The sequence below is a fragment of the Limulus polyphemus genome, unplaced genomic scaffold (genome assembly GCF_000517525.1).
Source record: "Limulus polyphemus unplaced genomic scaffold, Limulus_polyphemus-2.1.2 Scaffold2626, whole genome shotgun sequence".
Lineage (NCBI taxonomy): Eukaryota > Metazoa > Arthropoda > Merostomata > Xiphosura > Limulidae > Limulus > Limulus polyphemus.
The window spans coordinates 119,781-129,884 of NW_013668236.1; positions in this window are offsets into that span (position 1 = coordinate 119,781).

Genomic DNA, 10,104 nt, shown 5'->3' on the forward strand with positions numbered 1-10,104 from the left:
GGTCCTAACTATGGTGTTTATGTTGTATTTGTTAGTAAAAGTTTGTTTTTTATCCTTTTTTTTTATAACTTTGGTTGATAATAAAAACAAAATAGTTTAATTCAGAAGTTTTATGACATTGAGTTGTAGCCAGAAGCAAAATAAAATTTACAAAGTAGTGTTTCAGCTAAGCCTTACATTATGTTTATGTATTAAATTAGACTACAAATACCCCTACTGTTACAAACATAATGGAGTTCTTGTTTAAAAAGTTTGAAGTAGTGAATAAATGTAATTAATAAATATTATTTTAACACACATATATTATCTACCTGGCCTTAAAACAAAGAAAAATAAACGTGTATTACTACCAAATATCTTTTATCCTTGGTAAAGTCATAAGAGTTGAAAATTTGTGTTAGAATGTCTGCACTATGTGTTCTAATTCCTGATCTAGAGTACAGTGAAAAGGCTCAGGAATGCTATTTAAGTCTCTTTCAGGGTGCACACGTACTTTTGTTCATGATAATATTTCATTTTTTTGCATAGTTTTTACTAAAAACGTGGTGATTAAAGAATTACTTCGAAACTAGTGAAATAAGTGATAAGTAGGTGTATTTTGGAAATACGGACAAATTCGTTTTAGTTAAATTATATAATTTTTGTTAATCAATAGTTTCCCATCATTTTTGACAATAATTAGAAAAACTTCCCATTACAACATAAATAAATTATTAAAAATAATGCAAAGTCCAGTACACATATCATGAAAAAAAACATTTTATTTCTTCAACTGGAAGTTTTCACAATCTAACAACAGTCAAGCCATAGGCCTTACGCCCAAGTAAAATTATAGTTGCCACTTGTTAAATTGCCTCTCAGCCCAATCTCAAAACTGGATAACAAGCTCACTCATAATTGATTGACACCAGTTTAACAGAAATACTAAAGAAACTAACCCTCTGGTGTGTTTATATTATTACAATCCAGAGTAATGAAATTCTAGGCATCATGCATAATGCCAAAACTCACTATAGGAAACAATACAAAATGTCTAAATTGAAATATCATAATATAGTTCACAACACTGCCCCTTCCTGGACTGTGAAGTCCCATGAACAGTCCTTATATATTTAAGAAAACAGTATATTAAATTTAACTCTGTAATTAGAAATAAAATCAGTTTTTATAATTAAATCATGCTACAACTTCAATAAAAAATAATACTGTCAGGGCTTGATGCCCTTTTTAATATTTGCTATATTTTATCAATGATCTAAACTACCATCATTTTGAGAAGCAAGGTGTGTTACAATGAAAGAGAACTTTACAGATACAGGCTCGTATACAATGTAAGTAACTTCCTTAATTAGCCAACCTGTTATACTCTAAATTTACAAAATACATTTCCAAATATCTGGACTGAAATCTATTTAGAATAATATTACAGTTTTCATGATTCCTAATATTTTAATTGTTTTTATTATTTACCAGTTAAACATTATGCCAATTGATAGAATGAACAGTGCTCACCATATGTTCAGCCACTGCTGATTTATAATCTATGTTTACTACCTATAACATTTTTATGTCGTAAATGTCTGATTTTTGTAAACTAAACCACAGTTATATATATAATGTTAGATACCAGTTGTTGCTTTCTTCATGAAAAGCTACACAGTGGGGTATTTGTACTCTCTTCACTGTGGGGACTAAATTCCATATTTTAGTATTGTAAATCCATAAACTTGCTGTTGATACACAGGAGGATCAACCATAATATTCTGTTGTTCTAAGTTTTTTACTCAATCATAAAATTTCTTAATTTATAACAAGGAGAAAATATTACATTACATATAATGTAAATTTTAGAATATATTTGTATGGAATACTCGAAGATACGGCAAGGGTATTCTCATAGAATATTCTGATACATTTTAACACCTATTATAGTAATTATTGTTAACTTGTAGTGCATCCTGTCCACAGTTTTTTGTTTGTTTTCTATTTCATGCTTATGGTACCAAGATAGATGACAATTTGTTCTTTACCATCACTTGTTGTTTTGTCACTTGGGGTGTTCTTTTTAGATAAATGGCCAAAGGAAACCCCTACCTTAATTTTTGATGATATTCTGGAAGGAATCTCAGGCTTTACAGCAAGTCAATTTACTTCTGGTGAAGTTAAACAATTGGCTGTTCTCCCATTGATGTCCTTCCAGAGATGATCAGGAGAGGTTACCCTTAGTTTGGGCCACCTATGTTTCTGTATTGTGAATTGATGCATTCCAGATCAATTGTAATTACTCTTGGTGCACATATTTTTTGTTACTTGAAATCCAATCTCTGGTGGTGAAACTGTTGTATAGAGCATGAGGATTCCCTGGTCAGACTGTAAAGCTATATGAAGCTTCTCTAATCTCACATCTATGTTTCTACAAGTGAGAGCATCGTATGCACTCTCCCTCGATGATAATAACTCATTATAAAGAAACTACCTGCAGTGAGTGTGATGTAAATCTTTCTTCTTACTGGGACATTATGGCCAGTTATTTTTCACATCAATCCATCATTTTTCTGCATCTCTAGAGACAATTTCCCACCATTCATCATCAGATCAAGTCAAACAATTGTAGTTACAGAACCAATAACAATAAGGCTTCCCATCAAAACCTTGTTGACTAGTTTATTTAAATAATGCATCCCTTTACTTCTACTGGGGCTTGTGGAGTATCCTCATTTTGAATATACTTATCTCCTTGGTTTAATGTTAACAAGTGTTTCATTATAATCTAAATGTAATGTCCATGTTTTCCACATGTATAGTAGTTTTATTCTCCTCTCATTCTTTTGCTCGAATTAAGGACATTTGTCTGCATTTACTGGCAATATGCTGTTTTAATCTGCAAATAAAATATACTTTCTGTTGTGTGGTTTACTTCTTCCATCTCAGTAAAACTTTGTCTAATAATCATTTCAGCTGATTTTTTTACTCTCTTTGATATATAAGTTCATAATTCCTGGATTTGAACTTGTTTTTTTTATATAAAACTTCAAATGATTCAAGTTCAATTGCAAATTAGACAGCTTTTTTTAATAATGTACATGTAATTTTGCTTTAGCCTAATTTGTATGACCTCATCCACAATGACATCTATGGATTGGTCATGTACCAAAGACTTAATATTTTCATATCTGGGTAAGAAAACTGGGCAAGCCTTCCCACATCAGCTATGAGTTTAGTTTTGTCTTGTCTTTCCCCCATATTCTGCTCCTGAACTTGGCTTTGGGAACTTTCTTCTAGTGTATCCAGGAAGGTTGAGAGCCAGCACGGGCCCCGGGGCAAACATCCTCACCAGGCCCCCTTTCTCTCTCTCGTTTTTAACATTTTCAAGAATTTATTAAAAAGAAGATACTAAAATTAGAACAGCAACGAGCTCATAAACCAGATAAAATCATAGCAGCAGCTGTTTTTACCTCACACTATAAACATAAAAACGTTAATAAAGTAACAAATACATATTAATTATTACTCATTATTATTTCAGTCGTTCTTAATGTATCAAGTGTCTATATACAAAGAAAAGCCCAAAACTATGGTTTTTATCATTAAATGAGTATATAGCCTAAATATGCTTTACAGCATAGCCAGGTTTCATTCGCCTGGGCCCCTGGATAGTTGCCCCCCTGTCGGCGGGCCCGAGTGTATCACTCAAACTTGTATAATGCAGCCATCAATGTTTCATAGATTTTATGGCTCTTAGGTGGAAGGTTGCTTAAAATTGTTAAAGATAATCCTATTAAATGAACAGAAAGATGAATAACTTGTTGTTCACTATTTCATCGATTCACTTTCAAAATTGTTTCGAACTGAGCCTGATGTGCCTCCCATGGTAATTTACCATCGTAGTCTGTTGGAATCCTAATTAGGCAATGTTGAGAGCTGACCTGTTAACTTCTGTAACTGAAGTTATTATATAGATGGAGTACTCCAGGAAGGTTCTGCTATCATGGATGGCACAATAGTAGTGATAACAGGTGTATGTCAAATGCTTCTTCTGTACCATTTTTCACAGTTAAAGGTGTTTCCAGATGGAAATATTGTCAACTGGAGAGAGAAAGGAGTGGCTGGTTTGATCCTTGTATTTACTAGTTCATTTTCTAGAGATTTTAGTGTATCACTGTTGTTCTTTTCTACATCATTGATTTGGCTATTATAATCTTTTTACACTTCATACATGCTTTATTTACTGCTTCAGTTTTATTGTTATAAATGTTTTGCACATCTCAAATAGCTTTTTTGATCAAATTTATTGTTGTATCAATTTTTCTTTGAAATGTTTCTTTTAACTCCTCTATTAAATTCCTGTTGTCTTCTTTTACTATTTTGTCTCTCTGTCCTAGATTAGTGGTTTCTAACCATTTTCCAATGGAGGACCAGCTAGTTCCAATTTCACAACTTCACAGACAACTTTGTATAATATTAACATGTGAAAATACTTTTAAATTACATTATATAATAATATATTTCAATACCTACATTTTAAAACATGTTTCCAACTGTTTTACAAACTGGCCGAAATATCCATGTGGACTGGTGGTTAGGAACCAGTTTTCTTGATCTTCTTTCTGCTTGTTCTTCTTTTCACTCTTTCACCATTTCCAGCAAATTTTCAATCTTCAAGAATATTTCATATTGAAGTTTGTTCTTGATTTTGTTTAATTTTACCAGAAGACCACTCTTCATGACAATGCTGTAACTGTTTCTAACATTGGACAGATTTGTTATTATTCAGTAAAAATAATTCAAAGAAAGGAAAGCATTTATTTCTTTATCTGAAAGTTCTAGAAATTTACACAGTTTCACAAAGAAATGATATCTAAATGATAGGCCAAACTCACAAATAAAACTAAACAGTCACATGTTAAGTTTCCTTTCATATCTACAGCACATTGACAAACAACATGGTAAAAGACTAGTAAACTCAATGACTGGCTTATTCTTGGTGTTTCTATAATATTACAATATTTTTCCCCAAGCCTTGTGAAAGTTTGAAAAAGCATGTCAAAAATCCCTTTAGCAAATAATATAAAACATTTAAATTAAAATATTAAAACGTAGTTCACAACAGTTTAATTAATTCCAAGTACCATAGCTTACAATAACAACATTGTAATTTTTCTAACAAGACTTTGTCAATATATGCCATTACACATTTTATAGAGGGTATACTTTTATCTCCCTCTAGTGGCACAGCAGTATGTCTGTTGACTTACAACATTAGTAACGGAGTTTCAATACCCATGGTGGCCAGAGCACAGATAGCCCATTGTGTAGATTTGTGCTTAACTATAAACAAACTTTTTTAATTTGGTGACAAGAAAAACCAAACATTAATCACAGAAAAAAAATCATATTCAGCAATCATGCTGATTTTCTAGTACGTACCTTAAGTATCACTGGTGGTGGAATACTATAATAATTCCCTTCACTAATTAGAATTCCTTAGCTCTGTGAAACACAGAACTTACTGTGATTAAAAATAATGAGTATCTCCCATTTTGGATACCCTGTAGACTCTCCATCACTTGTAATTCTGAAAGACTAGGCCAAGGGTTATGGTTATTTGGATTCTTTGGCATAAATTGGAGGTATATCTGCTTTTGGTCCTCTTCCCATCTTTTTATGTAAACACATTCTGTACTTGAAAAGTTTTCTTCTAATAAGTTACATACATCTATCTAGAACCTTTAGTCGGTGGACTATTAATCTGTGGTTCCCACTATGTCACTGCCAAAAATTAAATTTCATTCTGTACTTTGAGGCCATGGGTGTGATTATCTTATCTCACAAGTTGGTGATGGATGGCACTGAGTAGCTATCCTCCCCTCTAGAGTGTCTATCACTTCAAAATTAGGGAAGTTAGCATAAATAGCTTTGTGCAGAATTTAACAACAACAATATTTGAGGAGAGTTACAATCTTTTTATGTAAGTTTCCACTCCAGTTATTATTTAAACATCAGCTTATCAATTTTATATTGACACATAAAATAAATCACATATAATCAAATTTCTAGCACAGCCTTACCAAATGCAATGGTAGCTGCCACCACAGAAAGTTTTGGGTAGTGCTATTCCGTAACATAACACTGGATGCACTTATAACTAATTTTCAACTATTTTAATGTTATCAAATATTTTCATGTAAAAACTCAAGAGTCCAGCATTGCTTAGTAGTTAGCATGCTGGACTGTGGATCTGCAGGTTCATCATTTCCATTCTGTTATCATAAAAAAAAAATTGCTTCACACACTAGGGTCCATTATAAGGATGATGTTCAAATTCCACTGTTTGGTTACACAACAGTTGGTTATTGGTGCTGTTAACTAGTTGCTTTTCTATCAGTTCAAAGTTAGGGACAGTTAATTCAGGTAGTTTTGTGAAAATATCTGAAAACAAACCAAAACTCGATCTGACACAGTTGGTGGATGTTTAACAGCAGAACCCCTTCGAACTTTTAATCCCATTTTACATTTACTTCAGTGATCACTCTGCTTCTACCAATACTATCACTAATACTGCACAGTTCTTTCACCCAGAAGAATACTAACAAATAGCAAGTTTAGGCAGGTAAGGTTTAAAATTTTCTAAAGAAGCTTTGAGTCCTTTCATACATTTATCTCTCTATATAAATCTACAGACTTCCAACAATTCTATTAAAACGTGACATATAGTTTTCCAGGCAGTACTAATTTTCTTTGGTCAAATCATAATGAACTGAATTAGCAAATTTTTCAACTATTCATTTTCCAAACAGTTGAGCAATATTTGGTGGAGAGATAATGATTTGATGTGATAATTGCTTTATCTATCTAGCTGAGTTGTAGTGGAATTTCTGAAGAACAAAGCACACAAAACTTATCAGATATACAGCTGAAATTGTTAGACTAAATCCTAGGGAAATTGAGCTTCAACTTTTGGTGCTGACTGAGATCTCTGACAAACCACTATACTGAAAGGACTTTGCAATCCTTGATTTTCGAGCATTTAGGTTTTGTGGCTAATGTTGGCAAGCAAGATTGTGCCTGATGGTGTGGTAGGTATCAATCTTCCTGAAGTGCAGTAAGGAAGATGTGCTCTAATACATTATGGTAAATTAACGTAAAATAGGCAGAGAAAGTAACAGTTACCAAGGAAGTAAAGGGCATATGAGACTTAAACATGGCAATTTTTTTGGGATGTGGCTTTTATATGAAGCAATTCCTAAAATATGCATTGTAAAATGCAGACAGGTAGAATATTTAAGTCTTAAAGTTATCAACAGGTATGAGCCTACCCCCCAGTTCCTCTGCTTATGAAACAGACTATAAATCTAATATTTGTATTATCTTGCCCAATTTTTGAAGTTAGTCTTCATGTTTATCTAGTTTTACTAAATTTTGTACAACCTATAGATGGCAGTAATTAAGTGAAAAATGTGGATTTTGGTTTATTACTGTGTTGTGATGTCAAAAGTAACTTTGTCAGTCTCTTGTGTGTCTACTAGATCTTATTTTGTGTGTGCACGTATCAATACGAAGTATGTCCTGGATAGATGATTATTACAGAAAAGACCATTAGTGTCATGGTTAATTTTATTTTTTTACTTGCACTTAAGCTGGAGTCAAGTAACTAGATGATGCCTGAAAGCTTTATATGCATGGTTTGGTATGTACAGAGAGCAAGACTAATGCTGGTGTCTTTTCCCATGGATATCAGACTAGCCAATGAATGGTAACACTATGTACCACAAATATGCATTGGATAATACATGATGTTAATGTGGACGCGTCTTTCATTACAGATGTGGATCACTTTGTGTATACTTAATACATACACAAATGTAATACATAGAAGAGAACAATTTTTCAAACAAATGTGCATTTGGTTTGTAATACTGAGATGTAGTATGTTAAGTAAAGACTGCAATAAGAGAGAAACCACTGTTACTTGCATGTTCTTAATGGATATAAGAAGTATATTTGGTTTAATCACAAACTTGAATATTTGTAACCCTTTTTTTTTGACTTGTTGAGGGAAAAAATATACAGTTCTACTTTAGAATATATAAGATATCAATAAATGTTAAACCATTATTTTAATTGTGTGTAGGTGACTGGTACATTTGTAGATTTCGTGTTTGAAGAAAAAATCACCATTACTTGTTCATTTAATGTGAAAAAAATAAATCATAGTATACCTGTTGATTTTGATAATTTTTATTTCTGAACTTAGTAGGTATTACTGGATGTTTTATCTTGGTATTATTTGCAGACTACGTTTAGTTATAGTGTAGTGACTTGATGTTCATGTTGATAACATGAATATAACTGAACTTGTTTTATAATATCAGACATTATTTAATGATATTTAACTTGTATCAGAGGGCAAGATAAGTTGTGGAACCCTCAAAGTTTGAACCTTTGACTTGTAAAGTAGTTGGTGTAAGTTCAGGTACCAATGTAAAGGGTTTGCTTGCAGTTTTATTATTCTCATTGAAACTAGAGCTCTGCCATCTAGTTAACCAACCAGGTGATGGCTTGAGAAGTCACATGTATGCAAGATTGCTGAGCATTAAGACATTGCCAAAGATTGGCATGGTTAGGGGTTTGGTTAATGCTTCTGTACGTATGATATTCCATAAGAGAGTATCTGGATTGCAATTTCACTGTGCTTAAGATAGATTCATTCATAAATTATATTATTGAGATGCAACATGTACACTGCATCGTGTCCAGATGACCTTTCCCTAGAAAGGGCCGAGTTGTAGCCTAATTGGCCATGACATTTAACATTATATTGTTTTCTGAACCGTCACAAGGTCAGTTGACTTAAATATTTTAGTTCAGATTTTTCCAATATAAAACCATGGATCTCGACTAGTGACTATCTCTTATGACCATGATTCAAGTGATATATCTGAAACCAGCACCACACTTCAATACTGTTCTGACAGCAGGGGTCACGTGATGCTAGTAACACGTCATATTCTCGAACGTTCACGCCCCTTCCTGAATTCTCGAGAGGCTACTAGATATGCGGTAGTCTTATATATATAAGCCGCCAAGAAGTGACGGCAATAGGGTAATGTAATGTGTAATTGACAGTTGAGTCGAGCACATGAGACGTTCGTTGTGAATTATAGCGTGTTATAGCGCAACTGTGGAAATTAAGAGTATTGCAAAGTTGTATTCAGAAAGAATAAACCAGTTTTATTTAAGAAAGGACTTGATCCCTAAAGTTTCTTCGGAAAGAATTTTTACGCAAAATTAACTAACGAACGGAGGTGTAACAAATTGGTGTCAGAGAGTGGGACAAAAAAAAGGAAACGAGAAGAGAAACAAGACGAGAAATTACAGCAGTTCTTGGAGGAAAAAGAAAAGAAACGAGAAGAGAAATTACAGCAGTGGTTGGAGGAAAAAGAAAAGAAACAAGAAGAGAGACAACAGCAGTTGCAAGAAAACCTGCAACAGTGGCAACTCGAACGAGAAAATAAACAAGAAGAGAGATTACAGCAGTGGTTGGAGGAAAAAAAGAAAAGAAACAAGACGAGACGAGAAATTACAGCAGTTCTTGGAGGAAAAAGAAAAGAAACGAGAAAAGATATTACAGCAGTGGTTGGAGGAAAAAGAAAAGAAACAAGAAGAGAGACAACAGCTGTTGCAAGAAAACCTGCAACAGTGGCAGCTCGAACAAGAAAGTAAACAAGAAGAGAGATTACAGCAATGGTTGGAGGAAAAAAGAAAATAAAGAAGAAGAGAGATTACAACAGCTATTGGAGGAGAAAAAACATAAACAAGAAGAGAGACTACAGCAGTGGCAACTGGAACAAGAAGTACAAACGGAAAACATTAGTAAATTTAAAATCGAATTAAATACATTAAAGGATGATTTATTGTCTTTTACACAAGGAGGATACATTAACTATCGACTTAATCAGCCACAGAAATCAGACCCCACAGCTAAACCCTAATGCAGACATCTTCAGTCCTGTTAGAAGTCACATCCCAGATATGAATGTCAGCAAAATGGGTGTTCCAGTTCGAAGGAAGCCATAGGAAGTCGATTGGGATGCACCGTGTGAT